At 32.4% G+C, this 19,806-nt stretch overlaps 1 protein-coding gene across 3 annotated transcripts in view; it reads left to right on the top strand.

The window, feature by feature from the left end:
- The first annotated feature begins 14,823 nt into the window (after positions 1 to 14,823).
- The window catches only part of LOC112683168, a 206,439-nt gene continuing 201,456 nt past the window's right edge, over positions 14,824 to 19,806 (top strand). For all 3 annotated transcript variants that reach the window (XM_025554068.1, XM_025554076.1, XM_025554084.1), the window contains exon 1: positions 14,824 to 15,144. The gene's annotated coding sequence lies outside the window, so the exon portion shown is untranslated. The remainder of the gene's footprint in view (positions 15,145 to 19,806) is intronic.

The following is a 19,806-nucleotide window of genomic DNA, read 5'->3' on the forward strand; positions in this document are numbered from 1 at the left end:
TGGGTGATGAAATGTAGTTAAGTGATAGCCAGGTATGTTTAATTTGGAGTGTTCCGTAATATGGGATTCGGATATAAGAGCTACGTCTATTCTTTTCTCGTGTAACACGAATATTAGTTTATTTACGTGATTTAGAATTTCATTGCAGTTTTAAAGGAAAATAATAAAGAGAGTTTGATGTGAAAGAGTTATTTACCATTGTTATTTTCAATAAGACGTGAAATAACAGTAGTAAGGAAAGATATAAGTGGGGTTATTATGGACCTAAATTCTGATATGAAGTTGTTAAGAGTTGAGTTAATATCAGTTTGTTGATTTATGTTAGAGGGTGAGGAGTCTTGTTTTATGCCAGAGGTTGCTTGAGAGTAAGATCTTTGTGGGCGAGTGCCTACTGATAGAGAGGATCGGAGTGTCGCCTGAGTGCTAGCTTGTGTTTCGGAGGGGTTTACATTTTGGGGGGGAGGTAGATGTGTTGGTTTGTAGCGTTGTTTTTGCAGTTGCTTATGAATCAAACATCCTCTGTAGTTGGACGGATGGTTTCCTTGACAGAGAACACAGGTAGGTGGAACGTTATCTAGTTTGTCGCAAGATGACGATGGATGATTTTTAGCGCAGCGGACGCAGCGTGGGGTATAACTGCAGTAGGTACGGGTGTGGCCGTAGTCTTGGCAGTTTCGGAATTGTAATAGTTCGAGGCTTTTATGCGGTTCTTCCACTTTAATTTTTATGTGGAAGATAGAGTTGATATCAAAGATTGTTTTACAATTTTCATCTTTTGCTAAATCGACAAAGAATAGCGGGAGTGGTATTTTTATATGCCATTGTCGAACGTTCACTACTTGTAATATGATAAGATTAAAGTTTTCCAAAGCTGATTTTATATCTTTGCAGGTTGAAGAAGGGCGGAGGTTGCGAATTACAATTCTGAGAGGCTTTTCTCTATCGAGTTGAAAAGTATGAAATCGTGCATTGCTTTGGCCGTTAAGGAAATGAATAATTTTACGATAGTCGTCAGAGGTGTTGGCTTGAGGCTTTATGTTTTGTTGAGAAGTCTTGCAATAAAAACCGATTTTTCCAACGATTTCTATAAGTGATTCGCAAAGAAGTTTGTAGTTAAGGTTTTGGTTTGATATGAAAATTGGTGGTATTTTGTCTTTTTTTCCTGTTACATTTGATGCGGTCATCTCTATGGGGTCAGTACGGTCGCGGTTGTGTGATTCATTTATGTCAGTGTTAGTAGTTATATCGTCAAAATTGAAAGTGCTTGTGCCTTGAAGAACTGCGTAACGGTTTGGTGACGAGAATATTTTCGGGGTGGTTTGTGATGGATTTTATCGTGAGGAGTTCGTGGAGAACGAAAACCATTTTCATCCTCGGTTGAACTTTTATTTTTTACTCGGCTTAATTTTATTTTTAGCGGAGGTACTATTTGCGTTGATTGCTTTTGCATTTTTTTAATGAAAGTGGCAGGTATGATAATAATATGATTATGATTACTGTGGTACGGTGCGGCGTGGCAGTGTGTGTGTGTGTGCGAACTTGTGGACTATGCTGTAGATAACGACGAGCTGGTTTATTATTGGTAATCGGCTTTGCGCGTCGCGCTATCGCGTGTTGATTGTGTAATGTTGTGGACTATTAAAAGTGAATTGTTTTCTTACCGGTAAATTAAACATTTTTAATTTTTAATTTTTGAAGAGAACCAGGATGCTTAAAATAGTAAAATATTCGCGTATACTTGAGTGGAAGATTAACTGGTTATTCACGTGTACATTTCAACAGGTGAAATGAACACGAGAGCGAGAGACAAAGAAATCTGACGGAGCGGTGAAAAACACGTGTGCGCATGACGACTGTGCGTCGGAAAGTATCTTCAAATAATTCAATAAACTGATGACTGTTTGAAAAAGGTAAACATGGCAATCAATTATTATTTGAAGTACATTTATGTATAAGATATCATGTTGAATTCTATGTTTATTGTTTACCCGTGTAGACGAAACGAATGAAACAAGTAATTTTACACTCAACTACTGTGCATCTTATTCTTTGCTGTTACACTCACATTTTCAATTGATTTTTAATAGACATTTTTGGAAAATTTTTACTGTACTACGTTAAGTGTATGTTGATAGTGTCGATTAGGTGTATACCGCAATCATGGTTTCCGACAAATGCGTTCACGTATAATAATATGGCGGATAATTTTTACTATTGAAACGTATGAATAAAAATAATATTAATAAAAAATCCTTAACAGGTTTACGAAATAAACATAATATTTAAAGTAGGCACCAATATTTGAAATTATTTTAATATACTTCAGTTTTTTTCTTTTTCAAATCATTATGCTTATGAATAATGTGTATGTACGCACTCGATTCAATATACTAATATAATTTTATAGTATTGAATAATTTTCAATAATTTTATTCAAAACCAATATTTAAATTCAATATTTTATTAGGTATGTAAAAACTACAACAAATTTTTCTGCTGGTAAAATATATTGGAATCGATTTGGTTTTTTGTCCTTAAATTTGCTTTTCATATTGCGGCCAAACCTATAGATAATAATATTTCCGATTTGGTATTTTCATTTTTTTCCGATGATTCTTTTAAAATCAACTCCATCTCGATTTTATACCTGAAAAATAATAATCATAATAATCATAATAATAATAGTTGGAATCTTGTTTGTAAAAAATCTGACATTATTTGGGTCGAAGTCAATTTGAATAAAGATTATGGGCGAGGATAAAAATAGATAAGTCTTTTGAAGTCTAGGGGCGTTTTAAAAACATCTGAGCAAACGAGTTTCATGAATTTTATTTTCTACTTTCAATAATATTTTAAAATATGCATTTAATATTCAGACTATAAAAAATCTAAATACTGGACACGTGTATATAAATGATTAATATAGCAGAAGATTTTATGATATACAATAATACAAAAATATAATTATAATATTTAACTTATAAACAATTTATTGTTTTTGTCTTAAGTTTGGTATACGATATTGCATCTTTGAACTTTAACTATTTAGCAATTTTCGTTAGCGATTATTAGAATAATGGAAAAGAAAACAATATATCAAATTACATTGAATGCAAAATTTTATAACTAGAAAGCACTAAAGAAAAAAATGAACGTAACTTAATTATTTTAAATTATTGAAACCCGATATATCATCTGTTTAAAGATTATTGTATAAGAAGGAAAATGTGTACGTTAGATCTAAAAAGACATATTTTTTAAATTTCAATTTATATTTCTAAGTGTTTTATAATATTGTGGCAATGAAACGTTATACTTGCAAAAAGAAAAAATAATATTATTTAATAGGTATCAACTCATATTTTTTTTCAACAAAATTATCAGATCAAATACATTGAAATTTATAATATTTACTCAGTTGTTGAAATTTTAAATTTAACTTATACCAAAATATTATTTATTATTTTTCAGAATACTAATGACGTTATTTACTTTTTATGAAATGGCAGTCGTTTAATAAAATTTGGAAGTTTTTATGTCTGGATTTTCAATAAAAACAACTCTCTTGATTACATTATTTAATGAATACTAAATAATAATAATAAAAATATCTTTTTTTATCATTCAGTTGGTAAATAATTATTTTTTTTAGCATTTTTATTCTACGTCTTAAATTCTCATTTTATTCTCCGGTCAACTTAATGAATTTTTTCACAACTAACGTTTCCGTGCACAGTAACTATGGGGTGATTTTTATAAAACTATCAAGGGTAAATGTTTGCAATTTCTTTTATTTTTATTTTTTTTTTTAAAAATATTTATTGCAATAATATCGTAGGTTCCCATAAAAGCTGAAAAAACACACTTGTGTTCAGTTTTTATAAGCATGCGAAATAAGAACTAGAAAAAATGCCATTTTCGTTTGATCTGGATCTAGAAAAGCTATTATGTGTGGTCGGTGTGATAATCATTATTTGGGTTTACATGTTGCTTGAAAAAAAAATTATCACAATAACAATTAAAAGCTTTACTGTTTGTTACGGGTTATACAACATTTCATATACTGAATTCCGGGTAATATCAAAATCAGAACAATAGATTTTTCATTTTTTTTTTTTTTTTGTTCGCTTTTGATTTTTATTTAAAAAAATTTTTATACCGAACGCTGTAAAAATTAGAATGTTGATAGTTAAAAGATTATCTTGTATGATACAGAGGGTTATGTATTTTAATTCGTACGTTGAAGTTAGTCGTACCTAACTTTTTTCGTGTGTACGGTAACTAAGACTTTCGTTTTTTGTTTTCGTATGGCAATTATATCATTATTTATTATTTAATTACTTATTAACGTGTAGAAACTTACAAAGCCCCGAATGTACCGTTTTATACAAGTTTTCATAATATGAATAGTTTTTTCATATTACTTCAACTTCAAACAACGACTTGCAATTTTAACGGTAAGCCTTTAAGGGATAAAAGTCACTGTTAAATCTAATACAGAACGAACGTTTGTTTGTAGGAAATAATTATTCAAAGTTTAGATTGGGAAGGATAGAAAGTGAAATCTAAAAATAGATAAGAAACTTATATTATATTATTTTTCCCATGTAATGAAAAAAAGTATAACTAACTACGACAAATTGACTGCAAATTAAATTTGTTTGAAAATCAAAAGTTGATACTGCTCTTGCAAATATTGTTTACGGATGCAATTATTTAAACTATGACGGTATGGAGTATTATTGAACGAAAAATAAAACAACGATAATTACTATAATATTATTTTCCTGGAACAGTTAAAAACAAAAATATTGGATTTTGCATTAGCAATGTATTTCAGTTGAATTTTTACGATCGCCGTTTGATATTTAATAATTGTTATGCAGTAATATGCGCGTGAGTGCCTTTCGGCTCATATTCGTGATTTCGTGTATGAAAATTGTAAGCTAATTGTACGGTGTCGTGGACGTTAGTAGAATGAAAAAAAAATTAATATAATGTCATGAGCGTGTTCTGCGAAGGCTGAAACGTGTCTTTTCCCGAAACAATAATGACTAAACATATTGTGTCGTGTGCATTGTCGTCAAAACGGCATTGAACGTAACACTAACCTTTAAATTTATACGATGTCACATGTACACTGCTGCTGCTTCTGCTGATCCTGCTCTTATTCCTGCTGTTATTCCCATTTCATTGGTTAATTATTGCATTATTTATCCTGGTTGCATTCCTTAAATAACTTATCGCGTGCAGCGACTTATTCGTGTTACTCGACCGACCGATGCGGTCGAAAGATTGCGAAAACAAATCACTCTTTGTGCGGTCGTGTATATTATTCGTCCGTGAAACACAAAATTAATTTGTTGTAGTATTAATATACGTATTAATAATATAATATTGCACGTTCCATTAGTAATTGGTCGTTGGCGTGTTTATCTCTTAAAAAATTACTTTTGATTTTTATAAATTGTCTTCGTCGACCAACCTCCCACCACGTGACTCTTTTCCCTCCATCATCCCTTACTGTCTTACCACCACTATATGTGTGTGTGTGTGTGTGTGTGTGTGTGTGTGTTTCCCTACTTGTCTCCATCCCGCACTATTTTAAACCCCCTTTGTGCATTGTGTGCCTTTTAACTTTTAGCAAAGCTCTTTCAGCTAATAAAATTGTGTTTGCATATAACGAAACGCTATATAATATTATAATGGCTATCATCGTACCTAGAGCAATAAAATGTACAATAAAATCCGACATAAAAACGCACTTATTCGTTCTATTTACTTCCATCTAATCAAGTCCCATGAAGACTTATTTAACTTGTAAGTAATAATAATAATAATACAATTCAGTTCTAAAGCGTGAATTAAACAAATGTTTTACAATTATTATTATAGCTTATTCATCCTGTAATTTTAAAAGCTATGTAATATGCATAAAATGTGAACACGGTTATTTGGTGTTTTAATCAAAACATTAATAATTATAATAACGTGTGTTGTTCGTTTTATAGTACGAAATGTGTTCAAAATAATTTGAATTGTATTTGTGTATGTGACGTTTAAATAAAATACGTCGTACCGTATTTTACGCGTTTTCATTAGTTTCAAGCGCATAAAATCTGCGGTTTAGATATTTTCCATATATTGTTACTGAATAAAACTCAATAAAAGAGCACATAATAATTTTCATGGAACTACATGGAAGGTAAACGAAAAATGTAATTATCGTGTTTAGAAACTGTAATTAAATAGAAAATACCTAATTATGGATGTATTCGTTTCTGGTAGTATCGTTCCAACGGTAATACAACGTATCGGTTAACTGTAGAATATTACGTTTCAAGACGGTGCGTTCAACTTGACGATAAGTGTTAGAAAATATTTCGCTTCCAAACGGATTAATTATAATTATAATGCCATGAACGTTATTACGTTCGAATAGCATTTTGAGTTCGAACCCGATTTCGTACGAAAACCAACACATTTTCTCTGTATAACAAAGTAAAGGTAAACATTATATGAGTCGCTGTTTTAATTATCATCGGTCGTGATAAATCAGTTTATCAACCGTACTTCGACGATTTCACAAACTTTTCGAATCACGTCATTTCGTGGTACCCACGCTACGTTTCCGAGTAACAGCTTCCACCGTTCGCCCGCAACGCAACGCACGCAACGCGACTTATTGTTGGTAAAATTGACGTCGATGAATTCGTACGTGCAAAAGGTTGTGAACTTATAAAATAACAATACAGTCGAAAAGATGCTATTAACCAACGAACAATGTAAAATTTTAATTGTTCTATTGCTTTAGCTAGTATTCACTATATATTATTACTTACATTTAAATTACTTGATACTCTTAGTACTTTGGATACAGAATCCCACTGCCTGTCTGCCACTACGCGTTTTTTGTATTTAGGTTTCCTTTTATCCCAAAGTTCCGGTCTTTTTTATATTTCAGAAATAAGAAGTTACATTTTGTAATTAATACAAAAATTAAAATTCAAAAATACGAATGTACAAAAATTTCGTCTTGACCGCACAACGTTTCATTGGAAAATAGAACAAGTTCTATTTTGTGCGGTGCGTTAAAACGCGTCGCACGCATGTTACGACCAATTAGGCCATGTCTGTACTTGGTTGCAGTTTGTTTTATTTGCGTGTACCCATCGCCCGCAATATACGCAACGCACGCAACGCGCGGATTCAGTTAGGATACAGCGTAACGCGTACCGTGTACCGCGCGCGGAAATCGATTTAGCGCGTATCACGACGCTTGGTGTAGCCGTAGTCAAAGATATTTCGTTCCCGCCATGCAATATTACCAATGATAATAATCAGACGGTCGAGATTTGATCGTCGGGCTGCATCCAAAGTGGATTTTTATAGGTACTACACTAGTTGGGTCCTGAATTATTTTAGTTCCTGAATATTTTTTGGTAAGTATTACATTATACTAACATTTTCCTTCCCATTTTAACAGACTTAAGACTATCATGATCTATTTAGAACAAAGGTATGGTTAAAAATGTTTTTTATAGTTTTTTAATTTCTTTTCCATTAATTTTTATTTATATTAAAAAAATTATTTTAAAATGTTTAATACCTAACCTTATATGGCTATAATTACATTATATAATATGTATTTTTATACTTGGTTTTTAACAATTTTAATATTTTTAACAACACAATTATAATAATTTATATTTTAATGGAAACGAACTAAAAAACAAAAAAAAACTATAAAAAACATTTTTAACCATACTTGTCGTTTAAATAGATTATAGACAGTCCTAAATCTGTTAAAATGGAAGAAAAATGTTAGTATAATGTAATACTTATCAAAAAATATTCAGGACCTAGTGTAATACCTAAAATAATTCAGGACCCAATTAGTGTAGTACCTATAAAAATTTAGGATCCAACTATTACACTACCTGTGATTAGCCCCTAGTACTGGGGACCAAACTCGGATGCTCCGGATCGTCGAGATGTGTTATGTTTGCTCATGCAATCGTATTCGGACCGTTTTTATTAGCTCGGGAAATTTAAGGTTTGACCGGGGAATTCGGATGAATATTTGCGTTCTTATCCGAACACAAAAGTCGACATTAAATTACGCACGTTTCTTCAATGCCAGAATTTGCACATCGGACCCGGCAGGGTTTACCGATGATCGCGAATGCCGCCATTACGTACGCGCACGCGCACGCCCTAAAAGTAAAATATAATTTAGTACGTTGACTGTTGTAAAAAAAGTTTTATCACAAAGCTACGTTCACGAAAGTGTACTTAATGTGTACCTATACCCAGGGGTGAAATTAGGGAGTAGAATATGGGGAGACGTCCCCGGGCGTAAAATTTTAGAGGGTGTAATTTTTGTAATTATCAACAACTAATTTGATATTTTTAACTTTTTAAAATAATGTGATTAGGTTAAAACTCGATAAGTATGATTGAATACAATGGCGTAAGCTGGGTGATACAAATTTAGCACTTGCAACACCACATCTAAAATAAGGATATGTTTTTGCACCACCAATCAAGCACCAAATCATTGATATTTGTATACCTATAATATTATTTTAAAGAACCAAGGAAATAAGCATACTAAAAACAATATTTGATTGTTTTTTTATTAATATTATAATAATAAAGATTTTACTCTTAAAATAATTCAAAATTTATTTATTATTTAAAAAAATATATGCGAAAATATATAGTTTATTGGGAAGAATTTTACTTAGGAAATTGGAAAATTGGTGTATTGAAAATTATAAGTTGAGAATATGCCTCTGCACCACCAGAAATTGGATCCAATTTACACCACTGACTATATATATTAATTATTTGAGAAAAATTATCGAGAAGAGTATTTGATTATTGGTCTATGATAGGGCATAATTTTAACATTTTCCCCGGGTGTAAAAATGCCTGGTTCCACCTTTTCTCTATACCACCCATTTCCAGTGGTCTTATGGGCTTATTGTACGTCCTAGGCGATTGGCACATGATCAGCTGTAAAATTTTTTGTAAATCTGATGTTTGCAATTTACGGCGTTTTTATCAATTCATCGGTTTAAACACTGTTTTGCTCTGACGTCGTCACCGCGCGGTGGTCAGACTGTGTGGGTTTGCTGCGACGTACGTGAAGCAATGACCGTCAACGATTTTGACACGGCTGTGCATATTTTTCATCGCCCCGACCCTTTGCGCCCCGGGGACGATCGTAATAAGTAAATGCAGATGCGGTTTGGAGTCGAATATTTACCGTTTTTAAACGCGCGTTTCACATAAAAAAAAAACAAAAAAAAAAAAACACGTACGGATAAGAATTGCGATGTTCGTGCGTATACAAACGAGATTTTTATTTTTATTTATTCACATTTTTATCACCATTATTGTTATTATCATTTTTTTTTTATACCTCGTATCGCACAAAAATAAGATTTCTCGTGTAAAAACAGTTTTTCTCCTTATCCTTTTTGCGGATCGTTTGAAGTCGACAATTTCCAAACACAAACGCGTTATTTCCGTGTGTGTACCATCTGCTAGTCCGCGTTGTACGTATACGCGCACACGTACGTTTACGTGTTGGACAAGCGTTTGAATGTTCGCATTCCACGTCGCTTATATAGTTGAGGAAAATAAATCTATACATATAATCACACGAAAGTTAAACAAACATATTTTTATTTAGGTATAATATTCCTTTTTTTTTATTTTACATTAGTACCGCTAATCGTTTATTTGCAATCGGAATCGAAAGAAGTAAAATTGAAGTTCTGCTAATTCAGTCTAGACAATTTTAATTCATGAGGAAAACATTCGTGTACGTATTGCCGTAGTCCGTAATTTGTACATAATTCACGAGCTTATTATACATGCAATGTCTACACGCTTGGATGGAAATGAAAAATTATCATTATTTTAGACTCGAGGTGAAGCCAGGAATGTGTTTTCCTTTAAAATGTAAGATAAATAATGCATCAAGCAGATATTGTAGTACCGTGTTATCGTTTAGAGGTTACTTTGTCTTTTCAAAAATTTGGCTTGGATACATGTATATTATATATATTATTGTGTATAGTACAATGAATATGAGTTTGTGTTTTCATGACATTTACGCGTGTTACTCGATTGCGTATTATATTTTCGTGTGGATAAAATTTGTATTTTCAAACGAAATACTTAACGGAAAAGGTATTACTTTTTTTTAAAATTTAAACTGACGATAAGATTGCGGAGCAGTTCGTACTAAATTACCTAGATGTCATATGATACGAACAAAACCGTGCTATAAATCGTGAAAAAAAACACTACGTTCTCAATAAACCTGTGAAACGTAGCTTTTAATGTAATTTTGATTGCATTAATTTTCTACTGCTGGCTAATATGGCTAAGACAACACAATAGTGTATTATTGAAAATAATACGAGTTGAAGTAACGTACATTTTAATAACTATATAATTGATCATGATCTCCGATTTCATTGAACTTTTTCGTATAGTATATATTTATTTTTTTTTTTTTCGTAGTCATTTGATAATAAAATTTGAAACGCAAGATTCTGTTATGACATTTAGTCGTTTTGAAAATGAAATACGGCTATCACTCAGATAACACGGTATTTTCTCTTGTTCATTTTTTTTATGTTCAAAGGACGAGAGACTTGTGAAAAAAAAAAGTAAAAAGTATAAATTATATAGTTCAACGGTTTCCATACTCGTTTAAGTGGGCTCGCCTACTCTCGGATTTTATATAAAAAAAGAATAATCGTAAACCATTTGTATAGGTACACATTTTACATGAACATAAGGTTACCTTATTACATTGTGTATACGAATACATTTTTAACCAGTGTAAGAATCGGACGGTATAAATTTAAGAATATTTGTTTTTAGGATAAAATTATATTCGAAACGCATGTTATTCGTTATTATTGCGCAATAAAATTACTGCTGACATTTACTTAGACCAAGGGTTCTCAACCTTTTGAGGTATTTAGCTCCTTTCTTACTATTTTATGATGTCATGCCCTCTTCCCACGAAGATCTAATTATCTTTAATACATATAAATTTATATATTTTAATATAAACATAATACCTTTATAATGGTTAATGGATTAAAATTATAATATGAAAATCAATGAAGTTATTTTAAATATTAAATGAGTTTATTTGCTAGGAAAAAAATATTATTATAATTTAAAATTATTTAAAAGAATTATAATATATTCACTTTCTTAAATATTAAATTTAAAATGTATTAATATTAAGTAGATATGAATTAAGATGGTTAACACTACATAGTTTCAATTAATTATGACTTAATATCGTCTGGATTAAATATAAAAATAAACATAAATAAAGTTTTCATGTTTCGTTGCTTTTTAAAAATGTTTCACGCCTCCCCTGAAATTTTATCACGCATAAGGTGGCGCGTCTCTCAGGTTAAGAACCCCTAACTAAAACGTTGATTTAGAATAACCCTCCAACACATATCAGAAAATCTAAACATAATGCATGAGTTAAATATTATTTTTAGCGACCTAATTATTTAACCATCTCAAAACGTTTTTAAGAAGTTACTAATTAATACAATATTAAGTAATTAATACTTTTCCATTCAAGTTTATTAAAAATAATACTTGAAGATCTTGTAAGTGTTTTTAGTTATTTGATACCTTAAGCTCGGAAAATTATTTTAAGATACTATAACGCTTTTTCGAGGAACTAAAATATAAACACATTGACAAATATTGTTATTATTTTGAAAAGGTATTATCATTAAGTTTTACCAACAAATATTTTTATTTGCATCGTATTTAATGTATCATGAATAAAATGTTTTGTAAATTGCAATTAAATTAAAGATTTAGAGTCTAAAAACTATAACAAGATTATACATTAAATATATGTACATTGTCCCCATTCTTAGGATTACGTATATTCATATATTATAAACATATTTCAACGAGGTAAAAAACTGTTTGTGTTCGTATACGATATACATTTAGTTTACACAGATTTAAGAGGATTTTAGTTTATAGGAATATAACAAAAGAAAAAGCCAACATCAATTATTAACACGATTGCGAAATTATGTAATAAAAATATTTTGATTTCATATTATTATTTTGTATTTGAACATTGATTAAAATTATAGAAAATTTAAATTTAAAGCATTTAAAAGTTATGAACAAATATTTATTTATTTAAAATCTTATAAATTGACCTCGAATATATCACCGACCAGAATATAATATAAAAAATATGGGTACTTTATCTGTGTCATAGAATTAAAATATTTTAAGATGGTTTATTTTGAATGCACAACACAACCATTCGACTTATTTTCATACATTTCTATTTAGAATGTGAATAGTGTACCGATTAACACATCAGGTGAAATCCGGTCGGATGTGTCCGTCACATCTTGTACCCATATTATTAAATACAAAATACTACATTATGTGAATTCGTTAGAATAAATGTGAATAAATGGAAATCACTGTTATCATATTTTGACGTATAGACAACGCATAAAATAAAATTGAAACGTTTACAGGAAATTAAATGCCTCCGGGAAATAGTTTTAAATGTAAAGAATGTTAAGGCATTTAATTTAATAAGAATGCTGAGAAAAATGTCAAGAATGAATTAATAATTAAAGGAACAGTGGAAACGTGGTCGTTATATGATGATAATTTACCAATAATTATTATTTAAAGAAAACAAAATCAATATAACTTTAATTAATTGCAAATTTTCATTTCTTTATCGTTACAATTTTTCAAAACGTTTTTGATGAATTGGTTTATTTTACATTTCAAGCAAGAGAGTTATTAGTTTTGAACATTTACAATGAATGGCGTTTTTATATAGGATATTACTTTTAAAGTTGTGTAAGATGTTGGATGTAAGTTTATAGCCTATGAATGTATCGATTAGAAATCGTTTGTTATTTTAACGTACGTGGAAGTTCCGAAATGTATTTTCTCCTAATAGAACGAGATTATTTTTGTTTTTGAAAATCAGTTGCAATTGGAAACGCTATACTACGATGATAATCAAAGGCGGTATCACATTCAAAAGGGGAGAGGTATAATAATCGATATCGTATATAATAAGTATTTCAAAATTGTAGTTATATAAAAGTAGAAATGTATTTTTAATTCTGACTGATGTAACTCGTAATCCTTGTCTTTAGGCAATCAAAACAGCTAGTTGTTTATTACAACTAATCGTAGTAGAGAAATATAAGTGTAATTAATTTACTATAGGATATCGTTTCAAGTATCTACATGCATCCGCACATTTTCATTAAAGTAGAATGAATGCCTTTATTTAAATCAAAAGTGATATATAACGTTGCGCGTTTGTACGTTGAACGACATCGTTATGTCACAAAAATAACCGAAGAACACGGAAAAAAATAAAATAATAAATGGATAATAATTTTGAACGCGACTATGAAGTAGTTAATTATTGGTAATAAGTTAATACTAATGCTGGAAGAAGAAAAAAAGTCGATACAAAACGGGAGGGAAGAAATTTTATGAAATTGATACAGCATGACAAATGAACTTGTGGAGAATGTGAAAAAACAAACCAGATCACGATAATTACGGTTAACAAATAATACGTGCGGGGTATGCACATCAGAGAAGTCAAAAACCTTGCATTATCGGCAATCGCAGTGCGCGTGTCGCATGAATCACGAAAGTGTTTCGCCGCTAACGAGAAGTCATCATTTCCCGAGAAGGAACACTCTCAGGATTACTGTCAAACATTTTGAGTTTTTATCTAGAATTCAGGAATAACTGCACCACAGCCAACCGATCGATATCGGTCCGAACGGATGTTCGAGGAGTGCTCCCTTCCCTTTACCTCTCCACCACCGCCACCTCGACCCGATGTAAAAAGAACGATTATAAGGAAACCAGGATCGCCCCCCCCCCCGACCGTATAAACGAGCGAAGAGATACGCACACGTGGAATTTCCAACGTTTTTTCGGTCTACCGATTCGCATCAGTGCCGTAACGGATAAGGGACGGAGGGAAAAGGATAAACGAAATAATTCAAGAGCTGCTGCATCGGAGACTTGATATTTTATTTTTCGATCTAGTCGAAAAGCATAAACGCGTGTACATAATGCAGACGTATGTGTGGCGGATGTCACGAAATCAAAACCAAGGAAAGGAAGACGAACACGTACATATATGCATATTGCAACGATAAAAAGCTGACGTTCGAGAGTGGTGGTATAGGTGGCTGGAGATGATGATAGCAAGGGCGTTCAAAGGGAGTACGGGGGGAGGGACAGGGATGGTTGCGATTTTCTGCGATTTCAGGAAATAAACGTGGCGATTCGCGAGGCTGTCGTCACAACGTGTCGCGCGACGACCGTGACCGCGGTCACGATCGTAGTTATTTTTATTATCACTAGCTGTTCACCGTTGCAGAGGTCCTTCGCAGTATTTTCCGTGTACGCAAGCACACACACACACACACACACACACCCGCGCACAGGGTTTCACCTCGAGACGGGGTGCGGACCATGGGTTTGATGGGTGGGAAAGAGATGGGGATTGAGAGAAGAAGATTCGGTGGATAGGACCGATCGGTGGCGGAGGAGGGCAAGGGGCGGAAGAGCATCGGTTGTCTGACTATTGTGCGCGGGCAAGACTGCTGCCGCCGCCGCCGCCGTTTGCGGTGGTTACGGCGGCGGCGCTGGTAGCGGGTCGCAGGGTGCGGACGACGGCGGCGGCATCGGCTCGGGCTCCCTTTGCCACTATCAGTTGTTCCGGTCGAGCTTTACGCGTCGCACGCACCAACACCGTGCGCTGTTTCATTTTTGTCACCGACACCGCGCGACGATTTTTTTCTCGACTCATAACAGTATCAATATAATATCCACTCGTCCTCGGTCTCTTGCGATCCTTCGAAGACGTTGCACTACCGTTGTTTTTCATCTTATTGGCCCGTCATCATCTTTCCTACTCACACGTACTGCTCGTCGTTCAGCACGTTTACTGTTCTTCGACCTAGTTCTCCTCCGCGCCGATCCGCGGATTGCTGCAATATTTACGTCGTTCATCTGCAGACACAGAAGTTCGCGGGATACTTCGCACAGGTATGGTACTCTTTTTTTTGCCATCTCTTTCTCGACCTCGAAACAGCCGGAAAACTCCAATTGTTTGCCGAAAAATGGCCAGAGATAGTTTTTTTTTCGTCTCATCGACAATTCAATCGATCGCAATCCTCGGTGCGCACGTTAATCCGGTTTCGTAGTATACCTTTACAAATCTGTACGCGTACGACGTCGTCCACACACGACTAACTTGAAATTATTAAACCGACGAGTTTCACCGCAACAATATTACATCCTATTATATTATAATATTGCATAATTTACTAATTATCGAGAAATTCCACTGGACAAACAACAGCTGACTAACCCGTTAGGAGCTCGATGGCTACAGCTCTAAAACTGTCTATACGTCGACGACAGGGCTCGTTTTCACTGGCGCAAACTCAGCATAAATGTACACCCATCAAACAATTTTTATAGATTATTATTATATAATACTATGTAAATGACGTAAGCTTTTAACAACGGCGCGACTCATTATTCAATGGTTGCCAGCAATTTTTTCGCATTTGATTCCAAGCCACCGCGGTAGTTGTTAGTACAAATTCTGTTGTATCGTTCGATCTTACGAATCCTAAGTTTTTTTCAAATTGATGTGTATACCCGAAGTTTGAACGAAAAATGCCGTTGACAATCAAAGTCAAACGATGGAAAGTCTAATGCATATAATCTATTTATCTATTCAACGAACAACTGCTAAGATAAACTTCGAAAATACGCTATACTAATGAACAATAATACACTACTATGGATTACAACACATTTTATAATTCTAATAAATCAGTCCCGGAAAACAATTAGTGAAAAGTGAATTTTCAGCCGTCTTGGAAATCAACAACAAAGGGTTCTTTCCCCCACGTGTTATGTAGGAGCCAATTTAATGATTACCACCTGTACTATTCCCTACTGAGCAATTACTTTAGATATGTCTAGTTACTTTAATATTCTTTCGTACTTTTTTTTCAATATAATACATACAAGTATAACTTAAATACAAAAACTTCAACAACATATTAAAAGATACGTGAATTATAACATCGTTAAATTATTTTTTTGGTTTATACTCAATAATTATATTGTGTTAAATAGTTATTGTGTTTAAAGTTAAAGTTGTGTTAAAGTTGTTCAATATTATTTTTTTTAATCCTATGAAATTAAATGCTATTTTAAAAAATACCTATTCAATATGTATTTAATAATTTTTTATTGTTGAGTTCATAAAAAACTACGTTTCAAAAAAACTAATTTTAAATAACTATTTCTTTTTAAACATATCATAACAGGATGATATAATAATTAATGTATTCTAAGTTGATAAACTTAAAGTTTTATACTTTATTATCAATTATTAAGAGCGTTTATTTGCGCACGATTAAACATATTTTCAAATCGTTAAGTAAATAATAAACGCCCTATAGAAGGTAAAATATTATAACGGTTTAATGCATAAGAAGCGAAATGTTTCATATGATTTTGTCTGATAACGTAATATATTGAACATTTCATGAACATTAAATGAAACAAAAGCATAAGACATATTCAAATGGAATCCGTAAACACCTCCGATATAATTACAAATAATGTGAGTGAGAGTAAAATGTATCTTTTGCTGGTAAATAATAAAACGACGTTACTCGGTGGTAAATAACGGTAGTTCCGTTAACCGTTGCGTATACTGCGTAGTTCAGTGTAGCCGCTATATAGCAGTTAATTCCGTTCGGTAATGTTTTGATTAAATAACAAAGATCGTTATAGTTTATTTTTTTTATTGTTCACCGAAATTCATTACGATACAAAAGTAACAAAAGTAATAAAAAAAAAAAATAAATAAATAAATAAATAAATAAATAAAATAAAATCTAATAAAAATAGTTGTTTGTCAAACAAAGCATGTTCAGCTCTAGAATATTGGACGCAATCGACTGGAATTAGTGTAAATTGTTTAAAATGTTAAAATATATTTTTTTTTTTTTGTATTTAATCGCCGAAAGTATTATCACCGACACGTGCTAGTAGCGGTAGAATCGTGCCGCGAAATAGTTTTATTGAAATTCCTCATAACACGCAGTAGTAGTCCTCAATCCGCGGTACATATATATAGTAACTCTTGTACAGTATTATTCCGAAATATTATGGGCTATAATGTATGCGAAGATGACGACGACGAGACACACGACGCGACGCCTTGGGAATTGTTTTGGCGAATTTCCTTTGTGTCACCGCATGATTAATGGGGATAAGCGAAAATTCAAACGGGAAATTCTATTTTTAATAATATCGCGGTACAACGACCGAGCGAGTGCGGTGTGCTTACACATTGTAGTCGGCTTATACGGAATTCTCGATGCACTCGCCGTGCAGGGAGCAAAGCCGGTTTCGGACGTCGGCAGTTCAAAGTCCACAGTCTGAAATTAATAAATACGCGAATAATCCTCTGGGGTTGGACGTCGTGGCGGTGGCTTATCAAAATTAGTTTTGTCAAACATTTCGCAGCGTTCGATCGCGCAAATTGCACGGGTTAGCACGTTGAAACTTAAAAAAAAAAAAATTAAAAATGTGTTAGTACCCATTCAAACATAATTAGACAGAGGAGAATTAAACCCCAGTTGTAGTTTTCCACTTGCCAAAGGGCAGCAGAACTTCGGTAGACGCTGGTGATGGTAAATTTGTATAATCTATTGTACCGGGTGCGCGTGAATGAGGCCACCCCGCGGGTTTTGTCAAGTCGTCGTGAGTGTGTTTGTGTATTCCGGTAGAAGAGAGTTCGACGACGAGAGCGGCTGTTTACCGTTTCGCATTATCGTTATGGTATCGTAACAGAACTTATCGTTTCATTGCGCGTGGGCGCGAAAAAGACGCAGCCAGTTAAGGGTAATAATATAACGCACTACGCGGCGACGAGGGTCGGAGGTCGGACGCCATGGACCGGCTGCCGTTCCCTAGCTCGTTGCCGGCGATAAAATTAAAAGTAACTCTATACATATATATAATATGTACGTTCGAGGGTTCGTGTTCTAAAACGAAACAAACAAAATGCCTCTGCTCGGGCCCCAATTGCACTTTTGGGTAGAAAGAGCTCTGGCCTTAAGCCGGAAAATAATATTTTTCTTTCGGCTTCTATTTTATATAGACATTAAATTTTTTTTATTTATTTTTTTTTATCGGGCTCGTGCGGTAGGGATCCTACGTATAGAGCGACTTTTTTTTGAACCGCAATAACAATTCACTTGTACACTTGTTGTGTATTCTGTCCGATTTGGCGAACGCATCAGTCACTACATAAACATTATTATGATTAAGTCCCTTATAGGGTTTTACAGCCACGAATTATGATATGCATGAAACATGTTTATTAGTTATTTATAAAAATTGGTTTAAAAAATAATGTTTTGTGCTGTTCTTCTTCTTATTATTTTTTTATATATTTACTGTTTTTTTTTCTTCTTTATTTTAGTCATAATAAGCTATTAATTTATTCAACTGCGCTATTATTAACAATGAAATCGTCATTACTGCAATATTTATTCTCTCCGAATCGTTAAGTCTGAATTATTATTTATAATATTATGGTTACACAATAAAAAAAAAAAAAATACCTACTTTTCAAGTAACTATTACTAATAATAATTCTTTTGCATTTTTCTTACCGCTAATTATACTTTTGTTTTTTCAAAATGTTATTTTTATTCATTTATTAACAACGGAAAGGTTGTTAAATATTATAAATAAATATTATCGTGTGGTCGAAAAATATTGGAGAAAGACGTAATAGTTTTCTATAACTTTTCTAAATAAATGATAATGATTTGTCATGTGTTGTATATAAGTGTATAATTACTATCGAAAACAATTGTATGTGAATTTGAAATCACGTGACAATAAATCTTTCAAACTCCCGTTAAAGTAATCCAATCGTGGTAGTTATAGATATCATAAACACTGTAAAGTTTCAATTGATGTGCACCAAACCGATCGAATTCGTTTGAAATTAAAAACCTATTGCCTACAACACTGCCGCTTTGATGAAATATACTATATTTTGAATAATACGATGTTTGTAATATATTTTTAATTCCGAAAAAATGTACGCTATTTTTTGGTAAGACTAAAGAGGTTTTATAATATACCTATATAAAAGGATCGGCGTATAGACGTAGAATAATATTTAACTAAATATAATTATTATCAATATCACTACTATTATTACTATTATTATTACGTAGTCATTAGATTTATGCATCACGCACGCTAAGTCTTATGAATTCAAAATCATGAAATATCCGTACTATAATGTAAAATAATAATTTATAAACCGAGTTAAATAATAAACGTCGTTGTTATAATACCTGTGCAACTGTCTGAAAACATACATCGATAATTATGACAAAACATTGTTATATTAACTTATGCTTTTTACGTAGATTATTTTTATTTTTCAATAGTATAATATTCTATATCGTAGTATAACGTTCATAATAATATTATATTTATACATTTTATTTTTAATATCAGATACCCGTGACATGAAACGTTGATGTGTATTTTATACGAACAGAATAATAAAATTGTTATGACGTTACATTTTGATATATTGTGTAAACATCTGTTAGGAATTCTTAAATTCGTTGCAACTAAATTGTTTCT

This window comes from Sipha flava, unplaced genomic scaffold (genome assembly GCF_003268045.1).
Source record: "Sipha flava isolate LNK unplaced genomic scaffold, YSA_version1 104_pilon_pilon, whole genome shotgun sequence".
Taxonomy (NCBI): domain Eukaryota; kingdom Metazoa; phylum Arthropoda; class Insecta; order Hemiptera; family Aphididae; genus Sipha; species Sipha flava.